The sequence below is a fragment of the Felis catus genome, chromosome D1, assembly GCF_018350175.1.
Source record: "Felis catus isolate Fca126 chromosome D1, F.catus_Fca126_mat1.0, whole genome shotgun sequence".
NCBI lineage: Eukaryota > Metazoa > Chordata > Mammalia > Carnivora > Felidae > Felis > Felis catus.
The window spans coordinates 83,976,016-83,993,619 of NC_058377.1; the positions used below are offsets into that span (position 1 = coordinate 83,976,016).

The 17,604-nt window shown below is 34.9% G+C and overlaps 1 long non-coding RNA gene and 1 other non-coding gene across 3 annotated transcripts in view; both read right to left on the bottom strand.

Moving 5' to 3' along the window:
* The window catches only part of LOC109492071, a 421,929-nt gene that overhangs the window by 172,612 nt on the left and 231,713 nt on the right, over positions 1-17,604 (bottom strand). The window lies entirely within an intron of this gene.
* LOC111556793 lies at positions 856-966 on the bottom strand. Its single transcript, XR_002736520.1, has one exon. It is a non-coding gene; the product is annotated as a U6 spliceosomal RNA (small nuclear RNA).

A 17,604-nucleotide genomic window follows, 5' to 3' on the forward strand; every position in this document is an offset into this window, starting at 1 on the left:
AATATTAATTCACTGAGATAGTGAGTTTTACAGCATCATTGAATGTCATTGCCCTTTGAAATGTCAATTTACCAATATTCACAGTTCATTAGCTGAATTAATCCTTAACCTTTGGAGGCCTTCTCTTTAGAAGGCACAATTCAATAAAGAAAAATTGTCTTTTGGACAGGGAGCCATGAAACTTCAGCTCCTATGAACCATGGTACATAAGAACATGTGAGAGTACACACACACACAGGCGCGCGCGCACACACACACACACACCTCATACACAAAGTAGACTATCTGAAAAGATAAATGAAAATATATATAGAAGTTATCTTTGGATAGGAGATTATGGGTAATTTTCGCAAGATATTTATCTTTGTTTTAAAACTTTCTAAACCATGGGGTGCCTGGGGGGCTCAGTCGGTAAAGAATCCAACTCTTGATTGAGATTCAGGTCATGATCTCACGGTTTGTGAGTTGGAGCCCCACATCAGTCTCTCTGCTGTCAGTGCAGAGCCTGCTTCAGAGCCTCTGTCTCCTTCTCCTTCTCTGCCCCTTCCACACTCACACTCTCCTCTCAAAAATAAATAAAAAAATAATAAACCCAAAACTTTCTAAAACACATGAATCATTTAAAAAATAATATATTAACCAATTAACTAATTAACATATAATATAGGTAGGAGTCATTTGAGTATTTCAGCTATCCCTTAAGCAAATGGACACTACCACTGCAACAGTAATTATAGAATTGTACTACACATTAGAATCATCTAAGGAGTTTTAAAAAAATCCCATTGCCCAGGCTGTACTCTGTGACAATAAAATTAGCTCTGAGAATCAGACCTACACAACAGTATTTGTTTTCCTTTTTTTCAATGCTTCATGATTTTGCATGCCATCCTTGCGCAGGGAGGGGCCATGCTAATCTTCTCTATATCACTCCAATTTTAGTATATGTGCTCCTGAAGTGAGCACTAGACATCAGTGTTTTTAACATAACCCCACCCGGTGAGTCCATTGTTCAACCAAATCTGAAAACCAGTGATATAGAAAACAGACATGTTATACATAAATTCAAGGATTTTGAATTCTGAAAAAATGGCATAACAATGCAATTGCCCAGTAATAAGTGTCCAGTGTTGGTATTCTTAATCAAACTCTTTCTGTGATCTTGTCTTGGCAGACTTCAAAATAACCCATCCTTCCTTGATTCATCGCCCTTTTCACACCTGGCTCACCAAGACTTCTGTCAATTCTGTGAACTACTTGATATTCTTCTTATAAATTCTTTTATGACATAAGATACTCAGTTATTTAAAGCCTATACCCCTAAATGATATATTCTTAAAACATTATTAATGTCATAAATAATTTGAACTAGGCAAAAAGAGAAATTAAACCTTTAAATAGGTAAAATTAAATTGTACATTTTTAACGAAAAAATTTGGACCAATACTATCTATAATAATTAGTACGATATATACTAATTATCATGTATATGACAGTATGTTTTACAAGTAGTTTCTCACTTATGATCCTACCGATATCATTAGGTAATTACTGTAACTATACTCATGCCACAAATGAATATTTATGGATAATGCTTATTTGTGGATATGGGTTGTTATGATGGTGAAAAGAATGTAGGGGGGAAAAATTTGAAAGTGATTACAAAGCTGGAAGAGTCTTGAGCTACATGTTTTGTAAATGCATATTCCTTTCGCAAGGTTTTGGTACATTACTTCAATCATGTTGTTGTGTTTTATTGTTAATAAAACACCCTAAGGTTCATTAAGTTTCTCTTATCCATGACTAAAGAATAAGGAGAAGCCTAAATCTCTGCGTATGTGGTAAAAAATATTATCTGTTTCAGCCTGATTGATAAGTTAATCATCCTATCATACAACCAGGGAATGAAATTCATGTCATATGAATGGTGGGATGATACAAACATCTTAAAATCAGGATCTGCTTTTGATACATCTTTGCATCCCTCATGATACCTAAATACTAGAGACTTTTTTTCAGTTTTAAAAAATTTACTGACATTACCAAGCCAGTAGACTCAAAGTTTTTCTATGTATTTATTATTTCAAGATGTATTTAATAGAAATCAGCTATATTTAGAAGATAGAGACACAAAATCAAAAGTAATGATCCTTTCCCTGAAAGGGTGTTCTCCAAAATGAGTTCAAATACTGGGGAAAAAAAGGAGAAATAGTATTATTCTATTTCAGGTGATTATTAGGTGAGATAATAAATAACAACACTCTTCTTACTTCTATGGTTCAGGCAAGAAAACTATCAAAATTCTATCTCCATTTCTGATCTTTCCCCTAAATCTCAGAATCTTATATCCAACTGCTTAACTGGTATGTACATGTGGATGTTTACACCTAACAACAACAAAATCAAACTACTAGTTTCTGAACTTAAATATGCTCTATCCCATACTTCCCTAGGTCAGTAAATGGCAATTTAATTCTTCTACAGGCACAGCCAAAGTAGCTTGGAATTACTCTTGCTTCATTTTTTAATCTTTCTTGCACACCTCAAACCAAAGTTTATCAGCCAAACCTGTCATCTTGATCTTCCAAATTCATGTAAAATCTGACCCCTTTTCTTACCACCCTCACTGCTACTACCTTAGCAATATATGACAAGCCAACAGCTAACACTATATTTAACAATGAAAGGTTGAAAGCTTTTTAATTTTTTTAAAATAAAAAGAATATTTTAGGACTAGGAACAAGTCAAATATGCCCACTGTCAACATTCCTATTCAACATAGTATTGGAAGTCCTACATAGACCAATCAGGAAATATAAAGAAATAAAAGACATACAAATTAAGACAAGAAATACAATTGTATTTGTGAACCACATGATCTTACATTTAAAAAAAATCCTACAGTCTCAACTATAGAACCGTTAACTAATCAACAAATTCAGTAAAGTTGCAGTATATAAAATCGACATACAAAAATCAGTTGCACTTCCAAACATCAATAATAAAATATTTGAAAAGAAACAAATAAAATAGCCTCATTCAGAATAGCATCAAAACTATGCAAACTTAAGAACAAATTCAAGTAGGGAGACAAAAGATGTCTTCACTAAAAATTCTGACTCTGATGAGGGAAACTGAAGAAGATGCAAACAAATATAAAGATAGTCTATGTTCATGGATCAGAAGAATGAATGTTTTTTAAAATGTCCACACTACCCAAAGCTATCTGTAGATTCAATGCAATCCTTATCAAAATTCTAACAGATTTCAAACTATACTACAAAGCTATAACAATCAGAACAATATGATAATGGAATAAAAAAATAGACATATAGAATAGAACAAACAGCCCAGAAATAAAACCCTGCATATACAGTCATATAATACTCGGTAAGAGAGCCAAGAATACTCAATGAGAAAAGGAAAGTCTCCTCAACAAATGTTGGGGAAAACAGATAAGCACATGCAGAAAACTGAAATTGGACCTTGATCTTAAATAAGTCATAAAATTAACTTGAAATGGATTAAAGATTTAAATGTAAGATATGAAAATGTAAAACTATGAGTAGAGAACAAGGGGAAACCTTGTCACAGGTACTGGCAATAATTTTTTATATATGACACCAAAATGACAAGCAACAAAGTGAAAAAAAATAAATGGGGCTACATCAAACGAAAATGATTCTGCTTAGCAAAGGAAAGCATCAACAAAATGCAAGAACAACCTACAGAATGGGAGAAAACATTTGCAAACCACATATTTGATAAGGGATTAATATCCAAAACACATAAAGAACTCATATTTAAAAAAAGCAGTTTGATTAAAAATGGGCAGGTGAACTGAATAGACGTACAAATAGCCAACAGGTAGATGAAAAGATGCTCAACATCATTAATCCTTAGTTAAATGCAAAACAAAACAAGGAGATGTTACCTTACACCTATTCAAATGGCTATCATCAAAAAGAAAAGAAATAAGAAATATAGGTGAAGGTATGGAGAAAAGGAACCCTTGTGCACTATTGAGAATGTAAATTAGTATACCCACTATGGGAAACAGTATGGAGGTTCCTCAAAAAATTTGAAATAGAATTACTTTATGATACAGCAATCCTACTTCTGGGTATATATCCAAAGGAAACTGAAAACAGGATATAAAAAAGACATCTACATTCCCATGTTTATTGCAGGATTATTCACTATAGCCAAGATATGGAAACAATCTAAGTTTCTGTCAATGAAAGAATGGGTAAATCAATTGTGTGTGTGTGTGTGTGTGTGTGTGTGTGTGTGTGTGTGTATAAATGATGGATTATATATTATTCTGTATATCATTTCATATAATAGAATATATATTACATTATATATTATATAACACATATATTTTATACATAACATATACACCATGTATATCATACTATGTACTTGAAAATTGCTAACATTTTAAATGATCTCACCACAAAATAGAAATGGTAATTATATGACTTGATAGAGATGTTAGATAACACTGTAGTGGTGATCATACTGTAGTATATAAACATATCAAATCAAACTTAACACATATTTTCTTTTTCTTTTCTTTTTTTTTATTTAAAAAAAAATTTTTTTTTCAACGTTTATTTATTTTTGGGACAGAGAGAGACAGAGCATGAACGGGGGAGGGGCAGAGAGAGAGGGAGACACAGAATCGGAAACAGGCTCCAGGCTCCGAGCCATCAGCCCAGAGCCTGACGCGGGGCTCGAACCCACGGACTGCGAGATGGTGACCTGGCTGAAGTCGGACGCTTAACCGACTGCGCCACCCAGGCTCCCCTCTTTCTTTTTTTTTTTTTTTTTTTGAGAGAGAGTGTGTACAAGTGGGGGAGAGGGGCAGAGGGAGAGAGACAGAGACAGAAACAGACAGACAGAAAGACAGAGAGAATCTTAAGCAGGCTCCACACTCAGTGTGGTGGGGCTGGATCCTAGGACCCTGGGACTATGACCTGAACCAAAATCAAGAGTTGGAGGGTCAACCGACTGAGCCACCCAGGTGCCTCAGACGTAAAACACTTTAAAGTTGTTGTACACTTTAAAGTTATATGTTATATATCAATTATATCTTAATAAAGTTTGGAGGAAAACAACTGAATTAAACTAAACAGAAATTCAGGTTAACATCAGACTCTTCAACATCAACACACAGAGCAAGACCACAGCGGAGCACTGTTTTTAAGAAACTGAAAGAAAGACACTATGAGACAACTGTGTTACACTCAACTAAATGGTGATGTTAAGAAAGGGATATATTTTAGAATATATATCAAAAGAAGTACTCAGATGAACTGCAAAACCTTAAAAAAGTTATATAAGTAAGAATGAGAAAATTAAAATGAACACCCAATAAGAATAAAATAAACCAAAGACAAGCATTATAAAGACACATTAATAACAGAAGTTAACATGTTAGGTAACAGAATAATAATGAGATGAACAAACAAATTAAAAGTTGGTTCTCTGGGAAATAATTTAAAAAAAAAAAAAGAACAACAAAAAAATTGGCATATCAAAAATGACTGTTAACACTAGTTTCTTTAAAAAAATAAAGGAAATAAAATAAAGAATTCATTTTTTACCCTGTCTTTTCATGAGGAAATATAGTTCATTAACAGTTGAAAAGAGAACCTTTTTTAAAGAAACAGAATTATGACAGCTAATAAATATGTATGTTAGTGTTTTGGACATCAAATACAATAATTGTGTCAGGAAAAGATCATCAGTGAATGCTAAAAAGAGGCAAAAATTGATGTAGACAGTATATTTGCATACTGCCAAAATATCACCACAGATTACTTTATAACTACAATGGAAAAAAAATTATAATGGAGTAGTTTGGTTGTCACTCCCTTAAAAAAGTGACCAAATTTAACATCAAGTAAATTACTTGACAATATGTTTCTCCTGATGTGATATAATATGAAGTAAATAGCTCTTTAAGATTTTTTTTTAATGTTTATTTATTTTTGAGAGAAAAAGAGACAGAGCACGAGTAAGGGAGGGGCAGAGAGAGAGGGAGACACAGAATCCACAGCAGGCTCCAGGCTATCAGCACAGAGCCTGACACAGGGCTCAAACTCACAAACCATGAGATCATGATCCAAGCTGAAGTCAGATACTTAAACTAACAGCCACCCAGATGCCCCAGAAGTAATTAAGTCTTAAGAAATATTCCCAACATAAAAAATACTTAACATGAATGTAATCAAGCTATCATCTCTAACTTTTAAAAAGAAATTCAACCATACACACAATTATCTAAAATGACCCTATGAGGGGAAAACAAACAAACAAACAAAAAACAGAGATCTAAAAGAAAATTGGCCTAGAATCTTGAAAAATTATTACTATTTTAAAAGGGGGGAGGAAAATTGTTCTAAATTAAAAGAAATGCGGTGCATATTTCAATCACATGCAAAGTGAAAACTTGGTTAAATGTTATCTTGAAAAGAACTTGATAACAAACTATAATTAGTTAAGTCATTTTTAATTGATGTGGATATAATATTATGTTATTAAGGTTATTGAGGAGTATGTCTTTATGCAGCATTTTAGGGGTTAATTACCATGGTGTCTACAACTTTTTTTGAAATGGTCAATGAGGAAACTGAGATATCTATATACATATCTATATGTCTATCAATATCTGCCACATCTATATCTATCGAAATAGTGCAAAGCATTAATGAGTTTTGAATGTATCTGTAATAGTGTATGTAGGTTGTTCATTGTCATAGTCTTTCATGGTTTGGAAATTTTAATAACAGGTGACAAATAGCCTGCTAATTAAAAAAAAAAAACTGAAGTGTAAAAAATGCAACATTTTACCTACTTCCTTATTCTCAACCTCAGTCAAAAAAGTTCTTTATGTCTAGGTAGACTTCGTTTCTTCAGACAACCACCATCTGAGGTAAATACTACTAAAAAATTTATGGTTATTTTAGCAACTCCAAACTGAATTAGTACAATTGACAACTTTTTGTATGTGTCACTTTTTAAAGAATCTGAAGTACTCACTAAAAACTTATGCCACTAATCTTGTATCAATAAAATCCAAAAAACCAATCCTCGGCACAGGCAAATTATATTTTTGAAGTCCTGTACTTGACATTCACAAAGGCCAGAGGAATAATTCATTACTAATTGACTGAAGGAGAGAGGGTGGAGAAAATACTCTTGATTTTCACTTCCCTATGACTTCTGTTATCTATGATCGTTGTGTAGAGTCCATCATCTGTGAATTCAAATTAAATTAGTCAAGAAATTATATTTGGCAGAAGAGTTTACCTGTATGGTGGTTGGGATTGAAGAGCATCCAGCCAAACATAATTTCTTCTTTCTCAGATAATGGCATTTGATGACTTGCAAGGTTGGTAGCCTTCATTACTTGGATTACTTATTGTTGTGTCTTTTATTTTCTATCCATTTTATTCAAAGCTTAATAATTTTCATTTCCCTTAGAGTTCTGTGATCCTGACTCACCAGTGCTGCATTAGATGTGGGAAAATCCTAGCAATATCATGTGCTGAATGTTACCAGAGTTTACCAAAACTTTCCTTTCTAAGCACATGAATGCTCTTAACATTCTTTTTTTTTTTAATATTTTTAAATGTTTATTTATTTTTTTTTTGAGAGAGAGAGAGAAAGGTGAGGGAGGGGCAGAGAGAGAGGAAGACACAGAATCCAAAGCAGGCTCCAGGCTCTAAGCTGTCAGCACAGAGCCTGATGCAGGGCTTGAACCCCCGAACCATGAGATCATGACCTGAGCCAAAGTCGGATGCTGAACTGGCTGAGCCACCCAGGCACCCCCACACTCTTGTAGTTAAGGAGAATCATGTGACTAGATCTGGCCAATAAAATGTGAAGAATGGAAAGTGATGTGAGACTTTCCTAGCCTGAAACAGTGAAAAATCACCGAGAGAAACACCAGTAGCTCTGCTTGCTTCATTGAGCAACATTACCCATGTGGGAAACAGAGCCTCTTCCATTGTATATTAATATAAACTAAGTCTTTTTTATTTTTAGGCACTGAGATGCAGGAGTTAATTTGTTAGCACAGCATAAGCTAGCCTATCCTAATACACATGGCTTCTTCCTTCCCCTATGAGTGAGGATATTTGCTTGGTTGCTATAATTCCACTGACACCGCCATTTAATTTGGGATTGTTATGCCTGTGAAACTAGCTCAGTAGGAAATCTTAGAAACAGTTCTACATTTGTTTCAGCTAGAGAATCACACTTCACAGATTATTGGGCCAAAACTGTAGTTGCTCCTGAAATCTGTATTTTCGTCACCTCCTGAAGAGTAATACATCTGGCATGTACCCCCAAAGATGCTTACTTTACTTGCTTACCCCAGCTATTGATGATATGTGCCTCAAGTAGCATTAGTTCTGCCATATTTCTTTTGGCAATACTGGGATCTATTCTATTCCTTTCAGGGAGATCCTACTTAAATTTTAGTAGTTTGATATGCCTGTTCATTTAGTTCCATTCCTTTTCAAATATACCTAGAATTCACATTTGTTTACTGGAATTCAGTGCCCTTTTAGATTTTAGTTTTAGTTTGCCCTTGGTTTTTGGATCAGAAGTTTGTTTTTTAAATAATCCCTTAGATTTTGAAATCTCTAATCTCTCACAGTAAGATATGTGAAATCAGTGAATTCTGTTCAAACAAATCATGCCATTCTTCATCTCCCCAATTTGGATAACACTATCCTGATGAGTTCCCACACCAACTCTAAAACTGGACTCACTAGATCTACTTTGATATATTTCCAATGTTTTGTGAACTTTCCTTAATGTCCTCATTCTGTAACTTTCTTGAGTGTGTTGCCTAAATGGAGAGACAATTGCTAAATTTCAATCTATAATAACCATGTTACATAGAATCCCATCTAAAATTGATTTGATTGTTCACACTAATAATATTTTGGTCTTCCCTTTTCATGTCTGAACACATTTTCTTTTTCCTTCCTTCTCAATGTCTATCTATTCTGGACTATAGGATTCATATTTCCCTTTCATATATCATTAGCTTGGTTTCTAACATCTCAAATTTTAAGGAATTCTCCTTTGCCTTTGTCAGTTGGTTTTTCTTTATTTTACTTTCCATCATACAGTGCTTTTACTCTGAAATAAAATTAATCCAAGTTTTCCAATATCCTACATATTGTCTGTTAAAAGCCCTGAGAAAGTATGATTCCCAGAGACAGCTTTGTAGGCACAACCCTTTTTGGCCACCTACTTTGGGCATTTAGCTCTAGGTATACACTTTATAATAGGGGCTTCCATTTCTCCTTTTCCATTAAGTAAATCAATTGAATTATCATCTCAGTGCCACACATGCTTGCTAAGTGTGACTTTCTAGGCACATTTGCTACAGTTCAAAGCCACACACACACACACACACACACACACACACACACACATCACATGAACTCATCAAGAATAAGACCCCCTTACAGTTCCCTACCCAGTCCTTAAGGCTTCTCCAAATTGCAGATAGGAAGAACAAAATTTGGATCAAGTAATCTAGAAAGGCCTGCTTATGTTTCATATTAAATACTTTGCGCTAGAAGTTCATACTAATTCTGTTATCAGAGACAGAATGTAGCTGTCTCTTCAGCATAACATCTTAGCCTACAGTTCTGTCTGATAAACATTATAAATGCAAGAAAAAAATATTCAGTCCATTAATGCCATAACATCCCTTAGACCCTAATGGCTTGCTAAAGCTCAACGAATTCAAGTTGCCCCTAACTTCATTTTCAAGATTCTCCAACAAGGTCAGATTTTACAAAAACAGCATACTGTGGAAAGAAGATGAGTAGGCTCTCCAGTGAAGACATAGAAGGGGTGTATCCACTAATTTATTTTTCCATTTCATTAATTTCAGATTTTCTTTCTAACAATTAATTATTTTTACTTAGCTCTGGTTTATAATGCTGTCATTTTCAAGTTTCTTAAAAGAGCACTAAAGTCATTTATTTTTAGACTTTCATATTTAATAACGTAGGCATTTACCGCTATAAATTTTCTAGGTGACAAATTTCACCTTTTCATAGGATTTTTTTTTTATTAAGCATGTACTTTTCATTAGTTTCAAGATAGCTTATAATTTGTTTTGATTTTATCTTTGATCCTATGCCATTTAAGAATGTTTCTTATATTCTAATTAGTAACTACTTTTGCTACAATTTTATTATCTTCTTAAGATGAGAAACTGGCCTGCACAATCTGCCTTTTAACACTTTCTGCATGTTATTGGCAACCAACACATGCCAATTTTTACAAATTTTAAAGTTACTCATCAAAATATGTAAAATAAATACAATTTTACCTGTTGTTTTTATTAGATCTATGTGTTCTGAAAGAGGTTTATTTAAAATGTACCTCATAATGTTAATTTCAGCAATTTCTTCTTGAATTCCATTAATTTGAATTACAGATTTGTTTGATATATAGAGTAATAGGACTCTAATCCTCTCCTAGTTAATTGTGGCTTTGATTATTATGTACAATTCCTCCTTACTCATATCTTGCCACTTTTTATGCTTTTAAACTTTGATTTTTGTTAACTAATATTTATGTTGATTTTTCCATTTATATTTTTGTTTGGATTTTAGGGTCTCTTTTAGTACACCACTTTGTAATCAAATGCCGTTTTATATAAAGTTTCTTTTTTAACAATTGAAATAGCTTTGGGGGATAGCATATAACAGTGTTTTTTGATGTGTGTCTTTGTTTGTTTGGTAACCCACTCAACAGTGTCCCATTTATGGTTGGAGAATTTGCTCCAATCACATTTCCTGTATAAAAACATTTCAGCTTATTTCTCCTACCTTCAATTATATCTATTATGAATTTTACTTTGCTCTTTTCTCCTTTCCAATTCTCTTTTTCTGGTTAGAATGAGTTACTATTGATCTTCCTCTTTGCCCTGTCAATGTGGGGATTTCATACCACTTCATTCAATTATTGCTCACCCACTGTTTCCAAATTCGATAATCACACATGTGGTTCTATTCTATGTAAAGAAATTTTATATAAAGAAATATTTCAATTATTTCTTTGAACTAAATACTCTATATTTCCTCACTACCCTGTCCCCAAAATGAAACTTTTAAAACAAGTTTCTCACCTTTTCACATCTATCACTGTGAGATTTTTAGATGCTTTTCTTCCACCTCATCATCCCAATCCTCAGTCACAAATTCCTAGAACATGCTAGTAACATCTACTTTAGCCTGTTAGGATTTCCCTACAGTGTGTTCTGCTATGTTAACAGATTGCTTATTTAACACCTAAATTACATAGTCACAGTCACTCTTCAGCATCTTTTTATATTTAACTATACTTTTTAAGATTTGTTCTTATCACCATTTCCTCTCCTTTTAGAGTCCTCCTATCTAGAGGTCACTATTTCGATTTTTTTTTTCTTTTTCTAGAGTTTTATCTCAAGGAAACCACAGATTGGAAATGTTAGTGATACATTCTCTCATTCTTGCAGTGCCTCAAATGTCTCCCAGTCTCCCTAATAGATAAATTATACCCTGGCTTACTGCAGTATTCTTTGATTGTAGCCTCACTACTCTGTACTCTGCAGGTGTTATTACAAATTCATTGACTTACAAGGTGGTAGAAGAGAAGTCTGTAATTGGTCTGATTATTTTTATTTACTAAGGAACCTGTTTCTAAGTCTGCAAAATTATATACTTAACAACAACGAAAAAGTTATCCTTGGCATTTAGCAATGTTATGAGAATATGCCCAGGCAAGGACACTTTTTTATCAATGTTAAAAGGAACTTAGTGATTATTTGCAACCTGAAGCCTCAAGAGTAGAAAGTTTCCCTTAGTATTCGTTTATTTTTTTCCTGTCTTTCATCTATTCATGTTTCCCATCTGAAATACATCTACAAGGACTCCTGAACATATCCTCTTATCTTCTATCTTTTCTTTCTTTATTTCCATTGTTCTCTAGTTTTACTCTGTATTTTGCTTTTTTTTTTTTAATATGTAATTTTCTAGGAGGCTAATTTTGGTCTCATCAGTGTCCATAATTCTTAGTCTATTTGCTGACTCTTTCAGTTTTAAAATTATTCAACTAATTGACAAAATGGCTTTTGTTTCAAATCAACTCCTATTAAATGAGTATATTATTAGATTGCTACTCTATTGCTTAATGTGTTGCCCGTGTCCCCTTATGTCTGATTATCTAGGAGCTGCCCATTTTCTACTTTCTACTTCTCCTTGCAAGCCATGTTACTTTTTTTTTTTTTTTTTTTTTTTTACTATTACTCTGAGACTTAGTTATAATTTCTGGGAGATGTTATAGAGTGGAAGTTCCATAAATTGTAGGAGATAAAACATTATCTGACCCTCCGCTTTTACAGGTTGGCACTCTCTCCTGAGGCACCAGGAGAAAGCTACTCATCTCTCAGATTTCTTTTACCCCAGTAAGCCACAGATTACCTGCATGAACCTTTAGACCAACAAAGCCAGGATTATTGTTTGTTGCAAGGAGGAATGCCACACACACAAAAGAACTGTTAGGTCTGACCAAACAAAAGAAAAACTAGAGTGATTATAGAATTAGGCAGAAAGACGAGTTACAGGGACATTTAAAGGAAGCAGTGTTTTGATAGGCTTACAGCAAAGAAGGACTATATGCAAAGAGGTCAATGTCAGTGAATAAGGGAACCTGTGGGTCTTCCCCTGAGAACAGTCATCAAAGCCAGCCTTGCCCTTCCCATCTGGATATATGAATCTCTGCAGGCCACCTCTTCTCCATATTTTTAATATTCTGATCTTTGTACTTTACTGCTGATTCCCAGGCTCTGTCAATTTTTTTCTTCCTAGTTTTCTTCCTGGAACTCACAGACTCTGAGGACCCTCTTGTACCTTCAGGACTGGCTTTCCTGCTGGCCTTAGCAGATTCTCAACTCAGAAAAGATAGCTATTGGTGCTCCTGGGTGGCTCAGTCACTTAAGCATCTGACTTCAGCTCAGGTCATGATCTCGCAGTCAGTGAGTTCAAGCCCTATGTCAGGCTCTGTGCTGACATCTCAGAGCCTGGAGCCTGCTTCGGATTCTGCGTCTTCCTCTCTCTCTTCCTGTCCCCCACTCATGCTCCCTCTCAAAAATGAATAAACATTAAAAAAAATTTTTTAAGAAAAGATAGCTATTAATTGATTTTGCATTGGAGAGGGAATCTTGAAAAAAAGTCAAGCCACTCTCTTCCTAGAATCTTCTAGCAGCTCCCATTTTAACTGTGTACCCCATGATATGTATTTTATGCATATTATTTCAAATATTCCTTGCCAGAAAGCCAATTAGGCAATGGTGTTCTTCTTATATTATGGATGACAAAACAGAAGTTTGAAGAAATTCAGCAATTTTCCCCCAGTTTTACAGACAGTCAATGTTGGCCCCAGACTGTGGACATGGACATTTCAGTTTCGCCATTCGCTTTCTACCCTATGTCATGAATATGTGTTGTGTAGCTGTGTTAAAATCTGACATAGACACTATCTTAAGATGGACGTGGAGCCTAAGGAGGTTCTTAGCACTGATACCCATCTTGGCATGCATGTGCTTTTGCTAGCAATCACCTTATCGAGGCATTAGAACCTAAACTTCAGCTTTAATGGTAAGAAGAGAGATGCTGTCTCTTCCTCCCTAGCTACCCATAAGGCCCACTTCCCATAGGCATTGGGAAGGTATTGCTGAGAGCCTAGTTAAATACTTGGCAAATACTTCTCAGGAAACAGATAAGAAAATCTGAACTTCCGGGCCTTATAGTAGATTTTTTTACAATGTAGGAAACCTAGAAATGGATATTTAGAAAATTAGTGGGAAACTTTTGCCAGGAAGAATCCAAAGATTCAGAAAATATTTACTCCCCTATTTTATGCTGTGAAGCACTTATAGTTCACCTTAGTTTTAGTCTCAGAAATACCCAACAGCATGCAGCAGCCTTTGATGTTTTATTAAAGAAGCAAGTGCTTTGATGATCTACTCATGGGCTCAGGGATTATACCTCTGTTGGTCAACCTTCCCACCCCACCCCCACCGTTGCCAACCACCCCCACTAGAAGCTGATGCTATGGCATAGGTTTGGCTTTGTGGTTTTGTTTTTATTTCTTTGCTTTTTTTAAAAACTAGCTCATTCTTCAAAATTTGAAAAATGGTCCATGATGAAAACCATAGAAATATTTACTAGATAGTAAGTAAGAAAAGTTTAGGAAAGAAAGAAAGAAAGAAAGAAAGAAAGAAAGAAAGAAAGAAATTTAGATATTACCTTTAAAAAATGTTTTAGTGTATGTTTATGAGTCTGTGTAAAAGCAAAATGTTTTTCTAAAATCATTAGCAATGCTTTACTCTTGGAATAATTAGTATAGGCTAGATATTTTCCGTTTGCTCCTCTGGATCAGTCTCCATCCACCTTTCTTCATCCTGCTCTGCCCCTCAAGATACTGACTTCTTACTTCTGTTGATTGTATAAAAGGACTCCTTAGCTCATTGATATCCAAGAGTTAGTTGAGTTATATGAACAGAAGTCAGTAAATGGAGGGCACAAGAAGGGAGGCTGAAACACAGTAAAGTTGGAGTATTTATTCTTTCTGTTCCCTTCTTTCTAAGCACCATAAGTTGGATTTTTCCTTTTACCAAAGACTCAGCTCCTGTTTGATGGCCCTCTTTATACAGCTACCCACTTCGGGTAGTAGTAACTGCTTTCTTTCCTTGCATTTTCAGATTTAGTGGTTGTAGTAACTTTCTGCTAGTAGTCAGGAAGTTGCTAGTACTGGGGAATTTACTATTTTTTCCTCATCCCTGATGAAAAATCTTTCCAAATAGTTCCTTTATTAAGCTCTCTCAAATAACCTAGGATGGGCAATGCCATGTGCTTCTTCCTGGAACCCTGACTGATATACAGTGTAAAAAAGTATTCATTTGTGGATGGTATAATGTTAACAAAGGAAAACCTAAGGATTAATGATTAGCTGAAGTCAAAATACTTGGTCTTAATTTAAAATCTGATCTCTCTCTCTCAGTTTCTAGAAGTTTTAGAAAGGTTCATTGACCTATGTAACATCAGATTTCTCAAGGATGAAATATTTTCTCATATTTTTTATTCTTTTAAGTTTATTTAGTAATTTTGAAAGAGAGAAGGGGTAGAGACAGAAAGAGAGGGAGACAGAGAATCCTTAAGCATGCTCCATGGTCAGTGCAGAGCCTGATGCCTGGGGCTCCATCTCACAAACCATGCGGTCATGACCTGAGCCAAAATCAACAGTCAGACGCTTAACCGACGAAGCCACCCAGGCACCCCTCTCATGGGAGTATTTAAATGGGATAAAAATTGGTACAGTGCCCGGAAAACATGGTAGTGAATAAATACGTGTCATAACAGTTTTTTAATAGCATCTACATAGCTAAGCTAGAATTATGTTTCCTAGAATCCTTGCCTGTATAGTTCTAGGTTACTGTTGACTCTAAGAGAAATGTGCAGAAGTAAAGCAGAAGCCATTTTTCTCTGAATAAAGATATTGGGTCAGGAGCTCTTGTGGATGCCATTCATCTTTATTAATCTGTTGGTTCACCTTGTTGGCATGAGGCAGCATCAGGACCCACATCTCCTCCAGTTTCCATTAGGACTCTCTTTCAGTTTTTCTGAGTCCTGGGCCAGAGGAAAGAGTGCCAGTGTCTTTTGCAAGTTGCCCACATCATTAAGACTGAAAGCCTTGAGAGACAGATGCTAGTTCAATTCATCCTCACAAGTTCCAATGTGTCCTCACTTTCCCCAATTTTATGTCCATGTTGTCTTCCCAACAATTGATTTTGTGGATTTGTGGAATCTTTAGTTTCCCACCAAAGAGGCAATTTCCACAAGTTTAAAAAAAAAACTGCCACAACTGTAGTTGGCCTAATCCTTATCATAGTCTTTTATTCTACATTACTCAAAGGGGCTCTGTTCACCTGATTGAATTCAGCCAATACACTGGTCCTCATCTCTTCTTCCCCTATTATTGACATGATCACAAACATGACTGAGCAGATCACAAAGAATATCAGAATCTGTTATCCAATAAAAATGGAGAGACTAAAATAACGTAATAAGTATTTTACCAGGTGGATCATGAAGTTAAAGAAATACAAAAATAAAAATAGAAATAAAAACACAATACTAAAATCTAGAAGTCTTTATTTCAGAAATTAAACCCACCCCTTAACATTAGTCCCAGATTTCAAGAGTAGTCTGGAGTTCAAGTCTTTTTGGCTTTCTTTTTCTCCATTCTACAGGCACAATACAAAAGCTCTGTTCAGGATTTGGGAAAGGAGATAGAGAGACAATTACTGATTATTAATTTTCACTGGGGTTATTGAGCAAACCCTTGGCTGCTTTTTTTCTCCTCAGATTCCTGTCATTGTCTAGTCAAGTTTAACTTCCAAGGCTTTGCTCCCAGATAAAATTTCATGCTCATTTAGCACATGATACCTTTAGAGCTGACAGAAGTGATCCACCTGGAACAGCCCAGCAACCCTATGCTTGGTCCCAGAAAGTGACAGAAATAGTCTTCTTTGTCTCCTGGATTCTCTATGGGTCATTTAATAGCAACAGTTCCTCTTTATTCTTTTCCTTTTTGAATGGTGCTTTTGTGAGTTGGAGTCTTGATGTAGCTGTCACAAACCTTCCACTTCAGAGGTTAAACTACAAGATCTAATGAGGGGAAATTATTTTTAGCTTAGCCTCTGGCACTATAAATTCCAGAAAATTTTTGAATTAAGCTTTATGACTTTATAGGAAAAAAATAGCAGGCCGCCAAACTGTTTTAACTCTTTCTCCCTCTCCCTTCTTCTAAGTAAAACCTAACTAGGTGGTTTTGTTTTTCAATAGTGCTTTAAATGACTTTTGGTAGCATGGCAGTTTAATTCAACAAAAATTCTTTTTTATGTGTTTGTTTTCTAACTGGAACTTTATCTCTGACAACTACTGTTAGACTGGCAAAGACGCTGCCCACAATCAATGATATGTGAACAAGGATTCTGTTGTCTTCATGTCACAGTGGAAAACAGAATTTACCTGTGCGGATGAATATTGAGGTTGAAAGAAAAATATATGTACTGCCACTTTATCCTTAAAAGTTGAAGTATTTCTAAGGTAGAATTCCATCCTAACTCAGAGTCAATAAATAAAATGGAAGCTGAGTCATATTGGAAAGAAGCCCAGTTGTGAATTGGGTTTTCTTCTCTGCATTATGTCTTATCCAAGCCCTAGGCTACTGTCCTCTGAATCCTGGCTTTGGGCATTTCATTTCTTACTAACAACTTCACTGGACAGAAAGGACTGGAAGAGATGGAAAGTAAAAGTAAAGAAAGCCCTTGTTTTCAGGCTGATGATCATGAAAAGAAAATATTTATTGCACAACTACTATCTGCCAGATAATGGGGGGTTGTGGGGATATCACTTTTATTACAGACTGGCTGGGTAGAAAGCTACAAATTACAAATATAAAGTTAAGTAGCACAACTTTCTAAAAATGTTACAACATAAGCTTTTGTTCTCA